Source organism: Talpa occidentalis, unplaced genomic scaffold (assembly GCF_014898055.3).
Source record: "Talpa occidentalis isolate TD23 unplaced genomic scaffold, MPIMG_talOcc4v2.1 talOcc4.8, whole genome shotgun sequence".
NCBI classification, from domain to species: domain Eukaryota; kingdom Metazoa; phylum Chordata; class Mammalia; order Eulipotyphla; family Talpidae; genus Talpa; species Talpa occidentalis.
Genome location: NW_023605194.1, coordinates 44,720,307 through 44,745,044, shown reverse-complemented (window position 1 = coordinate 44,745,044; position 24,738 = coordinate 44,720,307). Strand labels below are relative to the sequence as shown.

General features: G+C 43.2%; 1 protein-coding gene across 1 annotated transcript in view; it reads left to right on the top strand.

Annotated features, from left to right (window-relative positions):
- The first annotated feature begins 5,603 nt into the window (after window positions 1-5,603).
- Window positions 5,604-24,738, top strand: part of LOC119233525 (core histone macro-H2A.2) — a 40,937-nt gene continuing 21,802 nt past the window's right edge. The window contains exon 1 of the mRNA XM_054690046.1: window positions 5,604-5,816. The gene's annotated coding sequence lies outside the window, so the exon portion shown is untranslated. The remainder of the gene's footprint in view (window positions 5,817-24,738) is intronic.

Genomic DNA, 24,738 nt, shown 5'->3' with positions numbered 1-24,738 from the left:
TTAACTAATTTTAGGAATGCCTTAGAAAAGCAAAACGTAAGAATTAGTGTCAACTGAAGCAAAGTGTTCAATGATGAGATAAATACTGACTCTTATCAATCATTTTTTCACTGATAATTTTAAGGTGATTTCTACACCTAGCACCATGCCCTGAGTTACGCGCTAGATAACAAGCTTCCTGAGAGAAGAGAAGATGGTGATTTTTTCCCTCAGTTCATGTGACTTAATTCACATTCCTGAAGAAACTATATATACTTAAGGAATATTATAGTCCACTCCAAAATAATTATTCAAAAATAAGTGAGTATTCATGTGAGTGTCTTCTTGATGTGTAAGGGGGCTGGAGATAAGGAACCTCCCATTCATTTCCATTTCAGTTTCTTGCAGCCTATTTCTTTTAGTATTAGTGATAAGATCTAATTTTCAATACAGGCCATTGGTGGTGCCTAGAGATTAAGTGGTTGGGGTCATTCAATAGTGCTCGCTCCTCTTACCATCCAAAAAGAATCCAGACCTTGCAGTGAAGCCCAGCGTCCTACCCCCTCGCATCAGGGCAGTGAGCTACCACACGGCCATAGCTGTCTGAATGCTTTTACTTGGATTTTTTTGCAGAAAGAAATATGTTTCTCATGCAGAAATCTTAATGAATTCGACTGGGCTCCATTTCTTGGCTTTGAGGTAATGAAAAATTAATTACCATACTTTACAAGTAATAGTTTCCACTCACAACACTCCCTTAGAAGTAAATATATCATAAATAGTTACTATTATAGCAATGGCTGGTGGATTGGGCAGCCTGTCGTCCATAAATCCTTTTTCAACAGACATGTTATTTCTTCTGGGGAACAAACAGATTTGTTTTAGATCAGAGAGTCAACTGACAGATGGCCTTTGTGAAAACACACCATTTGTATAAACAAATTATAGTTTTACCATAGTATTCTGTTTTTGTGGATTTGTAAAACCAATGGCCCCATTCTTGAGAATGGGTCTAAATTATAAGACGCAGTTTTGTTTAGGTATGAGGCCACATTGCCCAGATCTCCCAACACGGATTCTAAGGTCCAAATTCTCTTGATGCATGCTGTCACTTCCCATCACAGTTGTCACAAAGAGTTCTGCCTGGAGGTAATGAACAGGATGATCTCCCAGGGAGCTCAGGCACAGATCAGAGTAAGATACCAACTGGCACTATCCCCTTAGCTCCAGGTTCTGTTTCCATTAAATTGAATGACACCAAGCCATTATTCTCCTAACCACAACTTTGCATAATTGGGGCTGACAATGCATTACCCTTAAAAACTCAAACCATTTTTTCTTTACAATATAGTTCATCAGTCAAATGCAGAACATTCGGTAGATTGCCTTCAAAACCAAACCAGCCTTAACTCTTAGCCACTGCAGTTTCAGTCACTATCAATCTTATAATGTACCCACAGGTAATACACAAATATTCAAATATTGATTTGTTATTCATACATAGATGTAGATACATAGATATGTGTCTACACACACATACCCACTCACACAAATCCCCTTCCCCAAAAACAAGAGATCGGACTTAGTATCCGTGCAGGCAGTTTAGCGCCACACTGTGAAGCTGTCCTCAGCCTGTGCAGTGTGGGTTTGATCCCAGCCGGCAGGCGAGAATCCCACATGGCGAAGCAGACCTCTCCTGTCTTGCCCGCTGCGCCCCTCAGCAGTGTATTTCTTCAGTCTGCCTGTTCTGTTCCCCTTTCTGTCTCCGGTGAATACTCTCACCCTCCAGCACATCTGGCCTGTACCCCGGTTCTTGTATAAAAATAAATAAATCTTAAAAAAAAAAAAAGACAGATTGGTGTTTACCAGGAAAGAAAGGGTTGAGGGTGGGTGATATGGGTAAAGAGGGTAGAAACTAGACTTTGGGTGATGATCATGATATAGTCTACACACAGGTAATTCAATGTACACCTGAAATAATGTATAAACCAATGTTACACAAAAGACCTATCTTCTTCTTGTCTTTAAGATCCAATACTAGTAAAATATTTCTTTAGTTAGGAAATAAAGATGGCCAAAGATATTAAAACAATATTAAGATATTGCCTGTGTGTTCTTGCATAAATGATTAAGATCCTAAAACCACCAGTTCTGAGAAAGGAAATAAATGTTTAACATCAATCACTTTCACTATTTGAAATAAATAGGAAAGACTTTGTATATTTCTAGCTAATAAAAGATATTTAAATCTAATTGCCTAGTATTTTCCAGACTATATGTATAAATAAGATACTGTATTTCTTAGAATAGTGGGGTACTAGTTAGCATGGTATTTTGTCTGCATTCATAACCTCAGGCCCCCCCAAGTTGCTATTCAGAGTTTTGTCAGTTGGTGCATAGAAGAAATTAATACTGCATCTAGAATTGCCGAGCCTATAGTCAAAGAAGAGCTAAAACCAATTATTCCATATGTTTCTATGACACTCCCAAGGAATCTCAGGTTTCTTCAGAGGAGATAAGAAATTCTCAGAGGAAATTAAGCTGGATATATAAATTTTATACACATACACCTGTACATATCAGATAATAAATACCTATATGACAGTCCCTATGGAAGAGGTGGAGGTCAGGGCAATTTTGTGCCAACATCTCAGAAGGGTAAAATGATCGCAAATTACAATCAGTATCATAAAATAGAACTCATAATAGGGGGGAAACTCCACATAATTTACATAAGATCATAAATTTGCATCATGAGAAAGTAAAAATGGTTTTGGGGGGCAAAATCGACGAAGCTATTTTTAAAATAAAGGACTTTGTAGATGAATTACTATTAGGTGAACTGGAATATGAACCCGGTTGCATGGCTGATTCTTTTTGTCTCATCTCTAAATCATATTAAATGTCCATCTCTAAGCAGAGAAGCACTTCATCCTGCATCTCAATAAAATGTTTACTAGACATCCTTGTCACTAATGGAGTCAACTCACAATCAATACATTTATTTATAAAATTATGCATACATACAGGTCAAGGCTTAAGAAAATATTTTAACCAGACCTCCTGTAATTAGACTTTTCACTGATTCCTTGACAATATGCAGTGAGACTTTCCATCATGTGACCAACAGCAAAATTTCTTTGCTTAAAGCAAATGCACATCCCTACTACCAAATTAAGGCAGTAATTAAGAGAATGAACTTGCCACTTCCTAACTCTGTAACTATAGGCAAGTTTCTTATCCATTTTCTGCCTTAATTTCTCCATCTATAAAAAGGAGAAAATAGTGCCCACCCCATAGAGTTGCTGTAAGGATTAAATGAATTACTAAGGGTCAAATCTCAGTGCTGTTACTGTAGTATTTATCTTGTCAAAGTTTCCCTATGCCGTAAGATACTATAGAATTTAAGATTACTGAGTTTGTAATCATGATGACCACATTAAATGTATTTTAACCTACAATATTATCTATTACATTTTTGTTCACATATTAAATGTTCAATATAAATATGCATACTTTAATTAGATCTGCATGTTCTTTTGCATATGTGTCCAATCTACATGCTGAGAAGTTTGGAGTAAGTGGGAATTGCATTCCACTGGGTATCTAGAAAAATGTTGGAGCCTCTGTCACTTCACCCACTTGAATACCAGATTTCTTCCTATAACATAATAGGCTTGACGAAGTGAATGCTGTGATCCCTTCAAAGAAGCAGAGCATTATGAAGCTAACATTCCCCTTGATTTTTGAGTTGTAATGGCATCATCTACTTAAAGACCCCAACCACTATGAAATGGGAGAATCCTGAGTAGAAAATAACCTAGACCAGTCTTTCTTTGGATTGCACATAACGAAATGCTAGGATGAAACAAGTTACATAAAATCCACATAAAAATGGCCACATGTACCATTTTTATTGGGATGTTAAAGGGAGAATGTGAATCTAATATATATTGATGAATTATTCAACTATATCTCAGTCAGCCTGACTGATTGGGTCACAGAGTAGGAATATCTTTCAAGTACTCCCAGAAGACTCCTGAATGTTCTGGAATGCAGGCCTGGAGGTTATTTCTGGTCAAGACTGGGCATCAGAAATCTATATAATAAAGAGGTAGGCACTTCCTCTAGGAAGGGGAAATGGAAACCATTATGAGATACCCCAGGGGATCATTTGAAACCCTTTAAATATACATCTTGGGAAAAGAGGACTTTATCCTGACTAGGTTTTTTTTTTTCCAGTACTTCGACTACCTTCCAGTACTGGAGCGTATCTTTGAAGTCAAAGAGTGAGGTCATACAGAGAGGACAAATGGGATAGGAAGGAGAATAAATAAAGTACCAGGATTGTTCAAGAAGTCACATGGAATTTAAACAAAGAGAAATTTATTTACACCTTCATAATACACATGTGACCTTCTGGGAAGTTCACTGATTTCTCAACAAAACACTTACTTAAAATGCACATGGTCTACAGGGCTATCTACCAATTCCATCAAAAGCTCTGGTCAGTATAAATCCAGAAAGCAGTGGGCATTTGGGGTCTTTCCACTTAAGCAATTAGAGACTCTCAGTCATCGCAAGGTTCCTCATCGCCTAAATATTTACAAGTTCATCGGGTCAAATGCAGAATATACACAGTAAATGGGAAAGGCTTGGGAAAGCATTCATTTGGCCAATGCTGGAGAATTGTGTTTCTCTCTTTTGAAGAGATCAAAACTAGTTACCACAATTCTTTGACTCATCAGGGAGAAATCAGAGGAAGCATGGATGGCCCATCACAAGTTAGCATTTCCCACCAAAATAAACAAATTCCTTTGACTTACTGCTCAGCAATAGAGCCCTGGCCAACATCTCTTAGGAAAGCCAGCACCGACTTCCAGGAAGAACAGAGCAACTACTAATTCCATTATCACACCTGATATGGTCCACTATTTCCGCCCCCACCCCAGTAAAAATTATATTTTCTAGAAACTAATAAAAATTAGTCCTTAGCACAGTAGCCTAGTGCTAACCTTAATACCCGTGGCGATATTACAAATTAACACACTGCAAAACCACCGAATTAAAATTACTGTCCTTGCACAGTCACCCACCAAAACATGCATCTGCTAAGCGCAAATATTATGCAACGCTGGATTCTAAATCGGTCTTTATAAAAAGCCAATAGGCGTGGACATCAATTCTCAGTTCTGGTGACTGCGGTCACCCTATGCTATCGTCCCAGGGGTGGACGCGAGCGTTAATGCATTTGTTACTCTTGAACGACCCGAGACCATCGAAGGTGGCATTTTTCGCTTTCACCTTCCTAAGGCTCTCCCCAGACCTGCCCGATGAACTCCCACGCCGCCTTCTTCCACCAAAGGTGGATTCTGCTAAGAGGAGACTCTGGATCGTGACCCGAGTGCCTCTGTCCCCAGCTCTGGGGAAAGCCTCCTCTTGGGAAGTGGCCCTCGGCGCGTCCAGCAGATCGCTCAGGTTAGCGACGCGGAGGCCGCGCGGTTTTATCATTAATGCTCCTGGAGGACAATAGCTCATCAAGCCCCACCGAAAGCCCCGGACCCGTCGCGGAGCCTGGGCTGGCGGGGGATGAGGCTGAGCGACTCCTCCTAGAGGTGGTTATGTGGAGAAGGAGCAATCCCTTCTCCCTCCTCCTCCTCCCCCCGCTACTATCCGCGGCCCGGAGAACTGCCGCTTGCCGCCATTGACACGCACAGATAGAACCCAAAGAAAGGCAAAGAGTCCTGCCCCGCACCGGCGCCGCGCGGGCCGAACCTGCGCCCCGGGAGAGGCGCGCCGAGGGCACCGGGCGCCCCGAGCAGGCGGCGCAGCACCAGGTGAGCCCGCCATGGCGATGGCATTATTGTTCAGAGGGCTTCGGGGTCTGGAAACAAAACCCGCCGCTGGGGCAGTGCAGGGACCCGAGAGACCCCCCAGCCTCTCCCCGCAGCCCGGCCCCTGTGGGCGCAGCCCGAATCGCGGGCCCTCCCCGCAAAAAAAGAAAAAAAGAGAAAATATAATTCAAGCGCCCAACTTGCTTCTTCGGGAAATAAAGGGAGGGGGGTGCTAAAGAAGCGGTAAAATCCCTGCGGCCGGCGAGGAACTGGGGGCGTCTCGGTCGGTGACCGAGGGCGGAAAAGGGATGCGGGGTCCAGCGGCTGGCCCCGGGCGAAGGTGGCCCGGGAGGGAGCGGAAGGCTCCTGGGGATGAGGAGTTTGGGGCGCAGGAGCGGGAGGAGGGAGGCGCCCGCTGCCGAGGGGGGGCTGGTCCGGGGGCGATGGGCGGCACAGGGTCCAGGGGAGCCGGGGCAGGGCCGTTCGGGGGCCTCCGAGGGTGCCCGGAGTGGGCGCCGGCTGCTCCGGGCTGACAATGGAAGGGGCGCCAAGGCTCCGGGAGGAAGGGACCGAGGCTCGGGGGCGGGCCGCGCCGGGGAAGGTCAGGCCGGGGACGCTGGGCGGTAGGGGCGAGAACACGGGCTGTGCGCGGCGCCCCGGGCGCCCCGGGCGGCGGTGAGCCCCGGGCGAGCGCGGAGGAGGGCTCGGGGCCGGGCACTCCCCTCCGGTTCCCTTTCCGGGGCGCCTGGTGTCGACGCGCGTTGCGCTTTCCCGGGGAAATGGCGGCCCCTCTGCAGCTCGCTTGGGCAGTCCCGAGTTCCCTCTTTGCGCGGGAAAAAATAATAATAATAATAAAGAAAAAGGGAATAAAAGTAAAGTGGGTGCGCTGCAGGAAAGGGCTGCGCCGGGCAGGAGGCACCGCTGCGGGGTGCGGTGGGTGGTGACCGGCTCCGACTCCCGGGATTCCCAGCCCGCTCTCCCGGCGCACCCGCCTTCTAAATTGTGCCAGCGTGTCTTTCCCCACCTTTCCTCGTGGGGGCGCCCTTGGCTCCTGCCCTCTTTGTTCCTCACAACAATAGCCAAAAAGGACATGGAGCCCCAAAGGGCCAAATTTGCTTCCTTCCCTCGGAGTTTCCAGTCGCAGATTTGTCTTGACTGAAAATGGGCCTCTGTGGGCTTAACTCAGGAATTATTGGCAGTGGCGGTAAGGGTGAGCGAAGGGATGAAAGGGCCAGAAGAAATGAGCTGAGAAACCAAAGCGTGGGCCCACGTGTATTCGAGGGGAGCACCAGCCCACAGTCCTGATGGGCAAGGCAGTTTCCATGTTCCAACAGCGCTGGTGAACTGGGGGTCTGCCCAGCGTCCATCCAGGAACCCAGGTGAATTCAAAACCCAACCTAGGTCTAAGCTCCCCAGACCAATGAGCGACCAACCCGGCATGGCTAAAGGTCTCCTCACTTTCCTCTTCCTTGTCTGTGTTGAAATAAAATTGCACTCTCACAGCGCTGAAATTGTTCAATGGGTGAGAGAAAAAGAAAATTATTAAGAGTGAAAATGCGTCTTTGTTTCTGTTGTTTCCTATTTGGGACCAATTTCTTTGTAAAGCACAAACTAACCTACAATTTCTCCATTCATTCCTATTTAACTGAAAGTTAGCTTACCCCTTTGGAAAACTTATTTTCAAATAAATGTTCAGAGCGCCAAGATTTGGAACCATGCTCATGGATTTTCAGAATTGCTTTAGCCCAAGATTATCATATAAATAAATACAGGCACTGCCTGGAGGGAAAGTTTATCTTGAATCGCATAATTCACACCTTTAAAGCCTCCCTTTGCTCTATCCAAATTTCCCTTAAAAATATGTTCTCCACTCCAGTTTTTCCTACCCTGTTACAGTTACTCCCCACCTGGATCCATTTATTGCCATGCTTTAGACATTATTGATGGTTTCCTCTGCTTCAAAACTATAAATGAATTTACCTTTTTGGATCCAGAATTTCCAAAGATTCTAACCCTCCTCCCTTACCATTCCATCTTCTGTCTGGTTCCCAGGGATTCTGAGGCGCCTTTGATCTGCTGTTTCTCAGTGGTGGGGACACCCTGCTAGCTATTGTCTGAGACAACCAGGTCTGTTTTCACTGCCTCCTGCCAGGAAAGCAGGAGGCAAATCCTGTCTTAGGCAACTTTGAATGAAAAGATATCTGTAACTTGTTTACCGGGAGGGATGTGAAAAATTCAACCAACTTTCTTAAGAATGTTTTTCATTTTTAAGAAATAACCTCAGTGAGATGTAACATTGGTGAGTGCTTTTGAATTGTCTATATTGGTTCAAGATCATCCAGCAAGCATTTATGGAGCACCAATTATTAAATACCTTCAGATGGAAAAATATGTGAGAAATGTGAGAAAGCCATGGGCTCTCAGGGAGCTTACAACCCCGAGGTTGGGAAATACAATACATGTGCAGGTAAAATAAGGTAGAAATGGTTAATACTGGCAAGCTAGGGGAAATGGATACTTTTAACTACTACTGACGGGTGTGTAAACTGATATAGTCAATTTGGAGGGCAGTTTGGCATTATTAAAATTAATAATGTGAGCCTTCTGTGCCTCAACAGTTTAATTTCTTGGTGAAGCAGGCATATGTGTGCACAGATTATGTAATTTCTTTCCACTGCAGAGTTTTGGTAGTTCTGAAATTGATAACAATCTTATAGCCATCATAGGGAATAGCTTAATGAAATCTGGCACATCTATCTTCTGGAAAATTAGGCAGCCGTTTAAAAGAATGATGTGAATCTATATATATTCTGAGACTGAAAGGTCACCAAAACATATTGTTAATGAAAAAGGCAAATTGCAGAATATTACATGCTGGTACCATTTAGTAAAAGCAAATATGCATAACATAGTCCTCTGGAAGAACTAAAAACTATGTATTTTTAAGTAAAAATGTACATCTAAATGGTTAGAAAAGTTATCGAACAAGACACCCACTAAGAGAGGCAAAAATAGGAGGACTTTTTGAGTTTAGTCACATTGTTCATGCACATCTGTACCCATTGTTATAATATTTGAAATTTGACAATTTGAATTAATGTATATATTGTTTGGATAATTAAATACAATTAGCAATTTTACATTGACACATAATGTATAATAAAAGCCACAAATAAAATGCTACAGTAATTTTTTTTTAAAGATTTTTTTTATTTATTTATACAAGCACTGGGTACAGTCAGAAGTGCAGGAGGGTGAGAGAATTCACCAGAGCCAGAGCAGGGAGCAGAGCAGGCAGAAGGACCGAAGTACACTGCTGAGGGGAGCAGCGGGCAGCAGGAGAGGTCTGCGCGCCATGTGGGACCCTCCCCCGGTGGCCGGGCAGCAGCCGGGGATCGAACCGGCGCTGCAGAGGCTGTGGGCAGCTTCACAACCCAGCGCTCAACCGCTGCGCCACCGGGGAGGCCCTACAGTAATTTTTAAAGGCAGAAGAAAACTTTAGGTGGAAGGAAGGGGTAAGGCAAGGCTTCTAGGAGGATGTGGTAGTATTTGGAGAGAGGAGGAGAAGGGGACAGGGCAGGTAGAAGGATGCTTGACAAGTCATAGCCCTCACTGCTCACCCTCTTTCTTCAACCTGATTGTGTAAATCCCCTTACAAGATAGAGTCCTGGCCTCCCCTGCCAGGGTTCAGTTTGGGGAGTAAACTAAGTGGACAGTTCCGAACTTCTTTCATTGCTATGACTCCGGGATTGTCAGATTAGATTAGACTTAGAAGGGAAAAATGAGCAGTTGAGGATATAAGTTCTAACCATGGTATTGGAAGGTGGCATGGTATTGGAAGGAATATAGTGAAAACTTGAGAATGGGAGATTTTTTTCCCTCCCAGCTTCCTACTGGGATGTATGTTGGGAATCTGGTTGAGGGAATGGTGTTTAAGGAGCCAATTCATTTCCTCCCAAATCACAAAAAGAACTCCAAACTGCTTTTGAAATAAATATTCAAGGCTGGTTCTTTTATTCATGATGTCATTTATGGTACTTTTTTGAATGTTGATTATGTAGGTAACACTAGACTAGGTGTCATGGGGGTGGCACACACAAAAAAGCACAGCAGATACACCCCTGACCAGGGTTCGGAAGTCAGGCTAAGAGGAGGGGCTCTAGGTCTGGCCTCACACGGACTGTGGCTATGGACAACCTCTTCTCCCATGCCACATCTTGTATTGTGGCTAAAACTGAAGTGGGCTCCTAGGAATCTACCCAAAGGACACAAAAACACCAACTCAAGGGCCTCTTCAGTGGCACAGGGGTTAAAGACACAGTGCTATCAAGCTATTGCCAGCCACGGCAGCACTAATTTGATCCCTGCCTGGCCAGGGAGCTACCCACATGGCGCACCACACCTCTCCTGTCTCAGCAGTGCTGCTCCCCTCAGCAGTGTATTTCAGTCGATCTGCCTGTTCTGCTCCCCACTCTGTCTCTGGTGAATCCTCTTACTCTCCGCACCTCTGGCCTGCACCCCAGTTCTTAGATGCATAATAAATAAATCTTTGATTTAAAAAAAAAAGCAAAACACCAATTCGAAAGGAAACCTGCAGGCCTATGTTTATAGCAGCACTGTTTACAGTAGCCAAGTTAAGGAAACAACCAAAGTGCCCCAGAACAGATGAGTATGTCAAGAAAATGTGATATATACACACAATGGAATACTACTCAGCAATCAAAAAAGATAAACTCATGCATTTGTGGCAGCATGGATAATGGAAGGGATTATTCTACGTGAAGTGAATTAGAAGGAGAAAGATAAATACTGGATGGTTTCACTTACTGATGGAATATAGAGAATCCCAGCAAAGGATCAGAGTAAGACAAACTTTAAAACCAACCCTTAAAAACTAACCATAGATCTGTGGCATCCAGGAGGGGCGGGGGAGCAAGAGGGTAGGGGAAGAAAAGTGAAGGGAGGAAGAGAGCACAGTGGACTGTGGTGGAGGACTGTGGGTGTTTTGGGAAAACTATGGTGACCACACCTGAGGGGAGAAATCCCATACTGTGAAAAGAAACAACCAGGATGTAAAATAATATTATGTCATTAATTTTTTTAAAAATAAATAAATAAAAATAGAAGTGGGGGGGACTAAATAAATGATCACTCACGTCCCCTTGAAGCTTAAATGATGATTCTGTGAAATCCGATGATTCTGACATTTTCAGGACTGTGAACCCCAGGCAGATGGAGTTTGGGGGACATGGGATTAGACTTGGAGGGGCCCAAAATGCCCAGCCTTGAAGAAAAAAAAACAAAAATATTTTCTGTCACAAGAGTTCTCAGCAGATTATGTGACCCTCAGAGTTTTCCCAGGGCTAAAATGTCATCATCACCCCTTCCACCAGCTCCCAAGATCAATGAGGGGAATAGATAGTGCTGAGTTTTAAGCCTCACATTACCATCATATATGTATATACATTTCTAGTCCTTTTGAAATGAAAGGACAATTGGCCTCAATTCCAAGAAAAGAAGTCTCTAAAACTGTTCTTCTGTAAAATAAGTCATCATAGCTAATATTTACTAAAGGTCTACCACCTGCCAGGTATTGTTCTAAGCAGTTTATATATGTATTAATTCATTTAATTCTTACAACAGCCCTATAGGTAGGTAGTATTATTATAACCATCTTACAGAAAAGGAAAGAGAGGTAAAGAACATGCCCATTGTCACCACACAACTCGTGGATGACAGAGTTAAGACTCTAGTGTGCAGGCCTCACCCATAGCCCCACATGCTGACATTCATAGCAAGAACAAGGAGCTGCTACTGAAACAGCCACACAGTGGTGGCTTTAGCAGGGCTACAGCATCCAAAGGACAGTGGCCAACAGAGGACAGGTCACTGTCTGTGGGTTCTCACCCACGCACACAATTGTACTCAGGCTCAGAGAACAACAGCAAAGGGGTTTATTTAACAAACAGGGATACAAAGAGTTTCTAAAGCCACAGGTGGCTGCCTACCTCACCCCAGACGGTGTACACAGTGTCCAAAAGCCGCTCATCCAAGATGGCGCTGCCCTGTCAACGAGGGCCTGGAGCTCATGGTGCATCGACAGGCAGCAGGCCAGGATCCAGCTCACCACAGCGGGAGGTGCCACACGTGGGGCCGCTGAGTGAGGCCCCAGCAGCCCACAGCAACAGTCGGAAGTTCGGGAAGGACAGCGCCGGACTCTGACCAGACCGCAAGGAGGCAGCAGCCCCAGGAGGCAGCACTGGATGCTCAGGAGCAGTTACCATCTCTCAGAGGTGACCCCGACAGAAAGCACCAGTCATTCAGCAGTGCTGGGTAGCACTGGCCAGTAGTGCCAGGGCTAGGAGGCGGTGTAAGATACACCAGCTTACAGCAATTTGTGAGTTGCTGATCCACACCAACTACAAACAGCTCTTCGAGACACCAGGCCCGGGGCCTTTGGTACTCCTTTCAGGGGGTGTCAGGCAGGGCCCGGGGGTGACAGGCGTGGCCCCCAGCCTTTGCAAAGCTCTTCAGCTTCTCTGAGAAGCATTTCGGCTTCTGTTCTTCCTTCAGATGTGGCTGCTTTCTTCTGAGGCCAGGAGCAGAGTCTGATTGTTGGGTGTGTGTTGAGAGTCAAAAAATCGAGTCCCAAGCTGGTTCCTGCCCGGCCTTATCTCCTCTTTCAGAGCCCCCCACCTACAAGTCTGATTGGCCGTTTTCAATCTTATGGCTGATTGGGCCATTTACCAATCACTCTCCGCTTGTACCTGATTGGTCCATTCTACGATCCAGGCACAAAATCCACCGACCTCTACTGCCTGCAACTGCATGGAGCCACAGTGTTGGAGCTAACCCCATGCCCCTCCCGGCAGCCCCATATTTGGGGCAGCGCGGTAGCCCCATGCCCTGGGGCAGCGTGGTAGCGGACTCACTGCCAGCTGCCATCACCGATGGCCACTCCCTGCAGCTGAGCCCCCGTGAGGGGCCACTGGTGGCGGGTGTAAAATGCGCACCACTCGATGCAGCTTGCACTGCTCACAAACAGCTTCTGGGGCCAAGTGCTGGAGCCCCGAGAAGGGGGGAGGGGTCTCTGGGTTCACTCCATTCCCTAGCGCCACGGGTTACTCCCATTTTAATATCGTTGCATGCCTTTTTTAATTTAATTTAAAAAGTCCTTATTTGCACCTGTATTTTACCTACATCAAAGGAAAGATACAATGCATCAGATTGGGTCCATAACACTGTACTTTAAACTGTCTTGTCACAAAGTATTAAATAAGATAAATTTGGTGGCTTTTCTTCAGCCCTTACTGTTCATTTATCCATCTCACCATCCATCACACTTTGCCCGATTTATTTGACTGGCATTGCCAATTTGGTCTTGGAATAGAGTAAGTAATTCAAGTCAAAATTCTCCTGCTTTGACAGAAATGTGTGTGGATATATGTGTTGGACCCCCAGCCTGGGTACAGGGACCTTTCCTTCAGCTGATTCTGTAATGTCAGAAGAATTATCTATAGCAATATTTTGCTTAACCCAAAACTGCAACACGTGGTCTGACCAAAAATTTGGGCTTGTTTCTGGATGGGGTGGTTGGTTCTGTTGATATAGTTTAGATGCCTCAATTTGGAACTGATCCATAACAACAGGACAAAAATATGACAAAATAAAATTAAACATCCTGGAAAACCTCAGCCTTGTGTTTGCTGGCCTGGCACTATGAGCGGTCTATACACAGAATTATGTGACTTGTATTTTTGTGCTGCCTCCACTGCTCAGTAAGATGATTAAAATTAAGTAGAGGTGGTAGACTACCAAAAGGTAAATCCCAATAGCATATGCAATATACAACGTAAACTTTTTAATCAGGCAATAGTTCTCTGGGTTCCCCACTAGACAGCTAAACTTCCAGAATTTCAGTGAAGTGGTAATCAACACAAGTGTTGCCCCCTTGCCACTTAAGTGGCTGTTCTGTTCTTTAGTAAACAATATAGACTATTGTCTTGGGTGCAGAAGAGTTCAGTCCCATAAACAAAGTAGAGCATATTTTTCAGGACCCAGTTTTCTTTTCTATGATTATGACGGGTGATGAAAATGAAGTCAAAGAAAGGACATCTGTATGTGACTTAATTCTACCCAGTTGTTACATTTCTATGAATGTAAGTGACATTGGGGGAGGGGAGCTTCAGTAGGGACATTTTGAGCATCTTTGTAGAATTTTCATAGGAAAATAAGTCATTGCAGCACCTTTGGGCTGGACAGGACCTCCAAGGTCAGCTTGTACAATGATTCTCAGGTGCAGCTCCACAGAGCCCTGAGTCCCAGAATAGGACCAAGCCATCCAGGTTTCCAGGCACCTCCCTATCCAACAGCAGAGCCCCCCCCTCAACTGTTTTCTGTATTAGAACTCCTGAAAGATTTTGTTTGAGCAGAAGGGAGGGTCTTAAAAATCAACTGGCTTTCCTGAAGGTCATAGCTGGCCAGCGCAGAGATGAAGCCACACACTCATCTACACCCCTGGTCCTACACCACTGGCTCCTTCTGTGCCACCCCATGCAGTCTCTGCATCCCACCCACAGGTGGAATGTCCTTATCTGACTGCTGGTCATACCTACCTGGTGCAGCTGATAAACATGCTAACCTGTATTTCATGAAAAGGAATGTGGGCCAAGGGCTATGAAGGGCCCACATAGCCATGACCAGGGAGCCACACCAGTCACCAGCACAGAACGCTCGACAGAAGCCACAGCCTCCCAGCCATGTGTCCCTCAATGCCACCCCTGCCTGAGGACTAGTAGTAAGGGAAATGGTAGGGAGGAGCAGGCAGGGTAAGGGGTGGAGCAAGAGGGGTTCTGGGCAGCCACCTCCCCTTAGAGAACGGCCTATTACAACTTTGAGAGTCACACCAGGACTCGCCTGTGCATGCTGTTGCCCAGCACCAGGGGCTGTACCCCAGCTGTATGGACTCTCATGCCCTCTCCCAAAGGCGCTTCCACATCCCTCACACCTGAGAAGCTCGTCTTAGCTAAGCTAATGCTAGTGCCCTGCTCAGAGAAGGAAGCAGGCCCCTGTTTATAACAACAAACCTCATGAATAATTTGAAATTATTAGGTTTTGAGGAAACTGGAGAGCTTGTCCAAAGACCCAAGACCAGGCTGGACCCAGTGTGGGCTTTGATTTTTTATAATGTTTTCCATGAACAAATAGATTCAGGAAGGCAAAAGGATTCATTTTCTTCTGGGGTACATTACTAAAACCCAGAGAGAACTAAGCTTACTTACATTCCTTTATTGATACTCATTTCTCATTGAACTAGTACCATATGTGGCCAAGTATATCTATATCAAAAAAGAACTGAAGGCTCATAATGAAGAAACAAAATATATATCAACAACCTGTACTTCTGTCATTTTAAGGAAAAAAAAAACAAAACCTTTGTTCAATTTCAACCAAGACAGTAAGACATACTAAAGGTCACCTCAAATGACAGCAGCAGATACCCTAATGCCACCTGCCTACTCCCTCCCACCCCACTGTCCTCTCTTATCCCCTGTAGAATACCTGGCATTGCCGCACAGTCCCAGGCTCTGAATTATGAAGAATGTGCAGGCAGTTGAGCTTCCCGCTGGATCACTCCAAGACATGACTTGAAATACTTTTTAAAAAGGGAATGATTTGTAATCCAATAGTATAATTTAAATAAATTGGGTTAATGCTTGGTTCTAACATTCATGGCTGGTTAATTTGGTTAATTTGATCCGTGTGTCATTTGATGAAATTGCATTTGATATAGCTCTTTACACTATAAATTGTTAATGTGCTTTAACATATATGACGATAAAATTATTGACTGTTCTCGTTCACTTAAAGGTGGCCTTGGAAGAAAATGGTTTGGAAAGTATTACTTGTGCAATAATGATTTGCCCTTGGAGTTCATAAATGGAAGTGTAATAGAGCAAGTGATTTAGCTAGTATTACTGAAAATGGTTTTTATAGCTTCAAAATAATACTAACAAAACTATTATTATTTTAATACAGTACTTAGGGTAACACACTAAAATATATTGGAATTCTATTAGGTGTGAGACTAAGAGATTTTTTTATATCCTTTGAAAATATATCTCTACATAGATTTCATGTATTTATATTGAATTCTCTGATGTCCTACCTAGTTTTATTTCAGCTCATTTTATTCTCCCCAAGGATAGTTTTGAACTGACAGAGTAAAGATGCTTCATTACAGTGTCTACTTCATCTTTTCATAAATATTTACAATATAAAATATTCTGAAGCACAATACTAGAGATTAGGGAAATATCATGAGGACTAAAAATGAATAAATTTCAGCAATTTTAAAACAGTACATGAATGCATTAGGGGATGGCACTATGAATTTCATGTTCGTGAACATTTCAGAAAACAGGTTTTTTTTTATTCATTTTCATCATTAAAAAGCTTTAAGCCCTCTTATTTCTAGATTAAAATAATGTGGTTTGTGAGAGCATTTTGATTTGCATTCTTTTTTTTTTTAAAGATTTATTTATTTATTTATTTATACAAGCACTGGGTATAGTCAGAAGCGCGGGAGGGTGAGAGAATTCACCGGAGCCAGAGCGGGGAACAGAACAGGCAGACTGATGAAACACTGCTGAGGGGAGCGGCGGGCGTGCAGGAGAGGTCTGTGCACCATGTGGGACCCTCTCCAGTGGCAGGGGATTGAACCCATGCTGCAAAGGCTGTGGGCGGCTTCGCAGCCTGGTGCTCAACCTCTGTGCCACCAGGGGGAGGCCCGATTTGCATTCTTTTGAAAAGAATGACCTCAAAAGAGTAGCACTGTCAAATAAGCTGTTCAGTAAATTCCAGGTCCTTTTTTGGGGTCATGAGCCCAGCCATTCCTCACCTGAACTTGTTGGTCTATAACTGATGGACTGCTGTCCCTTCTTTAAAAGTCACTTTTCAGAAGTTTGCAGAAAAATGGTCACTTAACGGATCATCTTGCCATTGGCTAGAGTTTGTCATATTCCTCATCAGCTTACTTATAATAAAAATGTCAATTAATTGAGGCATCTAAAAAAAAATGTGTTACTCTTTATTGGTTCTTTATGCTTGAGAAAGAATTGTTTAAGTGAAAGGAAAATATTAGCGTAAAGAAACCCTCTTGTCTTTTCATGAAGATATGCTGTAATCATTCAAATATGGACAAACTGAATTTCATTCTATTATATGAATGAGTCTTGTACAATGTTTCCATATAGAATTTTATACTTCTCAATTATCTCAAGACCAGTTGGTTTCCAGTAATTCACCTGTGATTTGTGCTGCCTCCACTGCTCAGTAAGATGATTAAAATTAAGTAGAGGTGGTAGACTACCAAAAGGTAAATCCCACTTTACCAAAAGGTAAAGTGATCTAAATTTTTTACTGTATCGTTACTGCCTACTTATAAAACATTTGAGCTTTTTCAAATCCTTATTCATATTCATTTCTAGGCCAGTCCCCAAATGGTATTTGTTAAGTTAATACCCATTACATTAAGTTAATATCCAATAAATAAATATCCAATACAATATCCAATCCAAAGAGTCCAACAACACTAATCCAAAGAATACAAAAACACTAATTCAGAGACATATGCACCCCACATTCATTTGCAGCATTAGACACAATAGCCAAGAATTAAAAGCAACCCAAGTGACTCAAGTGCCCTTTTTTTTTTTTAAAGATTTATTTATTTATTTATTTATTTATTTATTTATTTATATAAGCACTGGGTACAGTCAGAAGCGCAGGAGGGTGAAAGAATTCACCAGAGCCAGAGCAGGGAACAGAACAGGCAGACTGACGATACACTGCTAAGGGGAGCAGCGGGCAGCAGGAGAGGTCTGTGCGCCATGTGCGACCCTTGCCCAGCGGCCAGGGATCGAACTGATGCTGCAGAGGCTACGGGCAGCCTCGCAACCCAGCGCTCAACCACTGCACCACCAGGGGGGCCCTCAAGTGCCCTTTGACAGAGGAATGGATAAAGACGTTAATATATATATGGTTTACTCTTTATTGGTTCTTTATGTACTCTTCACATGTGTGTGTGCATATAATCACTTTCTTTATCCATTCCTCTTATGTATGTATACATACACACAGTGCTGATTGGCATGCCCTGACCTCACACCCCAAATTCCAAACTGGAACCATACCTACCAAACAATAGTTGAGGAAAACTTTTCTATGTACTTGCAAAATTATCCTTGTCTTTCATTCTTATATATGAATGTATGACCCCAAATCACCAGACATTAAGGAAAACCAGCAAAGAGAAAGATGAAAACAAATAAATAGGACAACTTACTAGGTTAAAACAATTTAGAGGGCCTCCCCGGTGGCGTAGCGGTTGAGCGCTGGGTTGCAAGGCTGCCCGCAGCCTCTGCAGCGCCAGTTCGATCCCTAGCTGCTCCCCAGCCAACAGAGGAGGGTCCCACATGGCACGCAGGCCTCTCCTGCCTCCCACTGCTCCCCTCAGCAGTGTACTTTGGTCCTTCTGCCTGCTCTGCTCCCCGCTCCGGCTCTGGTGAGTTCTCGCACCCTCCCGCACTTCTGACTGTACCAGTGTGCTTGTATAAAAATAATAAACAAATGGATCTTTAAGAAAAGAAAAAAACAATTTGGAGAACAGAAGATAATTTATATGCATCATAATTAGTTTCAGACAGACTAGAACATACAGTGCAGTCATAAAGAGCAAGGTGCAATGAAAAAGGAACGGAAAACAAGAAAGAGCTTTTGAAAATTAAAAATATAATTACTAAAATTAGATAATGAAAGGATTTAGAAAATAGAAAAAGGATAAGAGATTTGGGAGATTCAACATCTGGTTTACAGGCATCCTGGTAAAGGATGAGTAAATGAAGTGAAAGAAATAAGAGATGGAGGAAAAGATAATCAAATACTTAATAGGGAAAATTTCCCAAAGTCACAAAAGCTATGAGTGTTTAGACTTGAATGGGCTCATCACTGAGTGCTGAGGAGGATGAATGGGGGGGTGGGGGGGGGAATTGAGGCACCAGATTTATCTGTAGCCCTCAATGCAAAAAATAATAATGATGGATCAATGACCTCAAAATGCTGAAGCAAAATGATTTTGATGGTACAAATTACATATCCCACCAAAGGCTAATCCAAAGATCATTCCAAAATTTACTTTTCTGTGCTGTCTCAGAAGAGTTACAGAAAATAAGAGAAAATCAAGAAAGCTGAAATCATGGGATCAGGGATAAACTAGGAAGATAGTTCCAGAGTGAAAGCTGGTAACCACCATGCCACACTGGAGCGATGTCAAGAACAGTGTCTCTGGGAAAAAAAGTAGACCCAACAAAGAACAATGTAATTAAGAAGCTGGGATATCCCAGCTGAAACTAACTATATATAAAGGCCCTTTTTTCTCTTGTCAACAAGGACAAAGAAAAGGATAGTTGAGGAGTCTGTATTTGCAAGTTGTCTACTTGCTAAAATTTATTTGTAACCCCAGAATCAATACTCTTGGTGCTTTGACTATCACTCAAGGCAAAGAATGACATGCCCAGAACAACAAAAAAATGAGCCATTTCTCACACTATAAACAAATGTCCTTTTTTTGGTTTATTTAATGTCATGTAGTTCATATTTTTGTACTTTTTGTTGGTGATTTTTACTGATTAAAATGGCCACCAAGCATAGCCCTGAAGTGCTGCCTAGCATTTCTAAGCACAAGAAGGCTGCAGTGTGCATTACAAAGAAAATATGTGTGTTAAATAAGCTGTGTTCAATCAAGTGTTATAGTGCTGTTGGCAGAGTTCGATGGTAATAAATCAACAATAGATATTAAATATGGTGTCTTTAAATAGAAACACACATAAAACAAGGTTCTGTATTGACCTATTGATGACAACGTATCCAGAGACTCACTGAAATCTAACCCTGTTTCCTGTTTGAGCAGTGGTTCAGTATTTGCTAATTCAATGTTCCCAGCTACTTTACAGAACTCCATATAATGAGAATCAACTGTAATTAATAACCTCAAGGGTTGGGAGACTACCTATATAAGAAAGACAGCATCCAAATGTCAGTCCAAGTAAAATGTGGAATGATAATAGCACATTCCTAGAACAAACCCACTGTTTGATGCCAGGACATGAAAGTCCTAGTGTTGAACCACAGAGAAGCAAATATGAGGTTAACACTTCATTTAGTTCTGCAGGGAAGAGTATTTACAAAGTCTTGATCATATAAATGCTGCTTATGGGCATTCAATTGCCATTATAAACCTAGAAACAAATTGAAGATTTCATTGTGATTACAAAATATCTTGAAGCAGGACATTATAAATGTCATGAATCAGGACAGTGGAAAGGATGGAAGACAGATGTAGAATTAGTGAGCTAAAGTAGAAGTGGTCCAGGGAAGGACTGGAATGTTCACAGCCTCATTTTACAGAACAATGACTCACGATAACACCTAAATTTGGTGGAGTCAGAAATAGAGATTGAAGTGTATTATAAAGAATTTCCAAGGTGGGTCCTCCCTGGTGGCATAGGGGTTAAGTCTCAGTGCTATCACCCCTGCGGGCTGAGTTCCATCCCCAGTCAGAGAGCTAACCCACATATAGCACAGCAGACCTCTCCTGTCTCGCCTGCTGCTTCCCTCAGCAGTGTCTTTCAGTAAATCTGCCTGTTCTGATCACCACTCTGTCTCTGGTGAATCCTCTCCCCGCACATACACACCTCTGGCTTACACCCCAGTTCTTTGTATAAATAAATAAATCTTTTTAGGGCCTCCCCGGTGGCGCAGCGGTTGAGCGCTGGGTTGCAAAGCTGCCCGCAGCCTCTGCAGTGCCGGTTCCATCCCCGGCTGCTCCCGGCCACTGGGGGAGGGTCCCATATGGTGCGCAGACCTCTCCTGCCGCCCGCTGCTCCTCTCAGCAGTGTACCTCTGTCCTTCTGCCTGCTCTGCTCCCGCTCTGGTTCTGGTGAATTCTCTCACCCTCCCGCACTTCTGACTGTACCCAGTGCTTATGTAAATAAATAAATAAATCTTTAAAAATAAATAAATAAATCTTTAAAAAAGAATTTCCAAAGAATTAACAAAAGAAATAGAAATGAAAATACATTGTCAACAAATGAGAAAAATGAACTAAGTTTTCACCTGTCTTAGACAGGTATTGATAGGACTGTCTAAAAGTAAAAATAAGTTGAAAACTAGAGGTATCAAGATTGAGTTTTGGAGGTAATCCCTGGAAGTAAAATTCAAAATTGTTACATGGAATGGTCTTTGGAAGCAAAATTGGGAGTAGAAAGAGGGGGCGACAAGGGAGATTGTTGCTGTTCATATTACAAATTTCTTGGCCTTTTTGTTTTATTTTACTATGTACAAATATTACTTAGATTTGAAGATGTAATTAAACTCAAATTTTTAAAATAAGTTCTTTAACTTTCTTATTTTCCTTGGATAGGGTTAGCTTGAGCAAGTCATCTTGATATATTTCAGCTTTTGGTGGTGGGCCCTAACAGAAGATTCCAAACAGTTAGATCACAAAGAACACAGTGTCTTAGTCATGTTTTCCTCAATGCCCCTAAGACAGGAGAAATGCCGCTCAGTTCCAATTATTAAATGATTAGGTTCAAACAACACATATTTGTGTCCTAACAATTTAGTAGCTGTTTGGAGAAAACAATAAACATGAATTAAAATTAAAAAGGATATTGACACCCCTCTTAAATCTGTCCCAGTGAATGACAAATAGCATGTGTGCACCCCTTGAGCACTGCACAACTTCTGACACCTTGGAATCAGACACCAGCACTCTCCTCTCTATTCCACAGTGATTTTTCATCCCACACTTTTAATCATAGTAATGGCCAAAAGAATCAGCTTTGCAAATATATGGCCCTGCTGTGAGCTGATACTTGTGGATCCAAGACAAACATCATTGTGTTTCCCTTGGAAAACGTAAACATCCAATGAGATGCTCCAGGGTGCCTCAGCACACAGGGTACCACAATTGTAGCATCTGTTTGAAACTTTATTATGGCCTGTCCTGCAACTTCAGTGGAAAATATTTGAGGACAAGAGCCATATGTATTCCACAACAGCTAGTGTAGTTTCTTGTTCAATAACAAATGTCCCATATATACTATCTGTCATTGAATCTGTCATGTCATACATTGTAAGATGCATGCTGATTTCTAGAGATAGAAGTTTTTTTGGGAAAAAAAATGCATCAAAAAATAAATAAAATAAGGTAGATATTTGAATAGGCTGGTGTGAGTTTATTGCCCAAATCTGAGTTAGTTCTGCAATTTCATATTTACCCTTCTGGTATCTGTACAAGCTAACTCATCAGTGTCCTTATGGGCTTAAATCCCAATCATAGAAACAAATCTTTAAACAGTGGAGACCAATTATGCCCTCTTGCCCAGCACACACAAAACCCGTGCTGTTCTTCCACCTGCTGCTATTCTGTGAATGAAAGGGAATGAGTAGGCAGCATTCTCTCCCCTAATTTTTGACTTTTATTTTTTCTGTCCCCCGTTGTTAAAATGCTTAAAAAAAACTCTCCCATTCACTTGCAAGTCAATATGATACTGCCTACCTTAATGGTACCTTGATCTTTCATATATGAAAGGACAGGTGTATTGCAGATCCCAGCTGCATCTGGTCGGAATCCCAATTTCTCAAGCACCCCATGAGGGACCTGGTGAAGGGGAGGCACCTGAACTCGGCTTCCAGGGGGTGCCCACCTAGTGTGCATAACCCGGCAAGGGCTTCGCACTGCTGGATTTTGTCCTCAAACATGTAAATAAACATAATGTATACTATAGTGTGGAGTATAGCTTTGGCTAATTAGAGCAAAATTTGTTTTACCTGCAAAAGGTAAATAATTGTATGAGTGGGAGGAAGAAAAATCACATTGCAAAAGTTCTTAAATAAATTACAGAGGGCCTCCCTGGTAGCTCAAGGTTTAAAGTCTCAGCTTTATCAAGCTATTGCCAGTCACTGTGGCATGAGCTCATCCTCCCAGCCAGGGAGCTACCCACATGGCACAGCAGACCTCTCCTGCCTTGCCCCCTGCTCCCCTCAGCAGTGTATTTCAGTAGATCCTCCTGTTTTGCTCCCCACTCTGTCTCTGGTGAATTCTTTCACACACACACCCCTACCCCGCACCCTTGGCCTACACCCCAGCTCTTGTATGCATAAATAAACAAAATAAATCTTTAAAGATAAATAAATAAATTACAGAGATCCAAATTCACAGCAAGTAGATAAGAACCCTATCAAGTTTTTAACTCCAGACTGCCCAAGACTGGATAGAATCCCTAGGAAGGAGTGGCCTGGAAAAAATGGAAGTTAAGTGTTGCAACTTCTCACAACTCTAGGCAGGGTCCAGCACAGGCTGAGGGGGTCTTAGAAAGTGGGGTCTTCTCTCCAGTGGCCCCAGAAAGCGCAGCACTTCCTTCCGTCTGTGGTTCCCAGTTGACATCTAAGCTCCTGTCAAGCCTACTCTCTGCTTCCCCTAAAGATCCCTGGCAGTGGCCTGATTCTCACTCTGCCCAGGGCCTCACAACCCCCCTGGGCCTAGGAGTTGGGTGGCTGCTGCTTACACTCTTCACATTGTCTGAAATGGTAGGTTCCTGGGCTCAAAGATCCCAGCAGCCCTGTTCAAGTGCATCTGACAGTCAATCTCACACTTAGACCTAAAATGCAGCCCAGCTCCATCTGGAAGCCAAAGAATGAAAGTCTTGTTCAAAGTGGTATGTGTTTGGGGTAATCCCTATGTTTTGCAACATTCAGCTGAACAATATTCAATGTTACTCTATTTGATCTAGCCCTGATTTTCCTTACTTGGCTATTGTATTTTCCTAAGTGGTTTAGGCATCAATCCCTGAAGACACCTGTGTTTCTCTACTGCCAGGACAATCTGTGACTCCTGTGGCTGCTATTGGGAGTCTCTAGGGGGCAAGACGGGAGTGGCAGGGCCCTGCCCTGTGGCATTCAGGCTGCGTGCATTGTTCCCTCTGCTGCCAGCAGAGATTAGGACTGTCCAGCACACCCTGTATCCACAGGGCATGTCCACCCTGTGATGGACTTTTCAGGTGGTTTCCTTGGCAACCAGATCTACTAACCCTCCTCCCCTTCTCCTCTTACCAGGAAGTGAAAAAGCACATAATTGGCTTAGTGGAGTCACCAATACTAACTAATACATCTTTATGAAACTCCACAGGCTCCTAACTCTTTAGAACTGAATTCTTTTTTTTTTTTTTTTTTTTAGAACTGAATTCTTAAAGACACTAAGCTTCTTTTCCACAACCATTTGAAAAGTGTATTTTATAAAAATGGGACTCTTTAAGACCAGAAGGACCTATAGGATCAATTAATCACTTCCCTGTTTTACAGATGAGGCCCACAGGAATGGTGCAGCCCACCTAGTGAGGCAGTGGTGGTGGGATCAGCCCTGAGCTTCCTGCCCTATCCCGGGTCATTCCCCCATCCGAGAAGACACTTCATTTTGAGCAGTAGCAGCGGACTAGCCTGTGCTGTGTAGCTCTCTCTGAGAACAGTGGTCGTTTAACATGGCCATATGTTATCCCTGTCCCCTGCACTATTTTAATCAATAGCGCAAATGACTATACTATAACTGTGCCTATTATAATGGTTGCATTTAGCCACAAAATCAGCACTGACCAGCAGCAGGCCTTCGTACATTTACCGATGCTTGAGTTTCCCCAACATAAATTGATGGTTGATAGTTACTGGCCTAATATGCTTCCTCAAAGAAGGACATCTGTGAATGAATGCATGAGAGTTAGCAGCCTCAGACAGCAGAAGCACAGAAAATGTGAACAGATGTTCTAAAAACGGTGATACCATTTTATCCCCGGGCCTTCCTGTGAAAGAG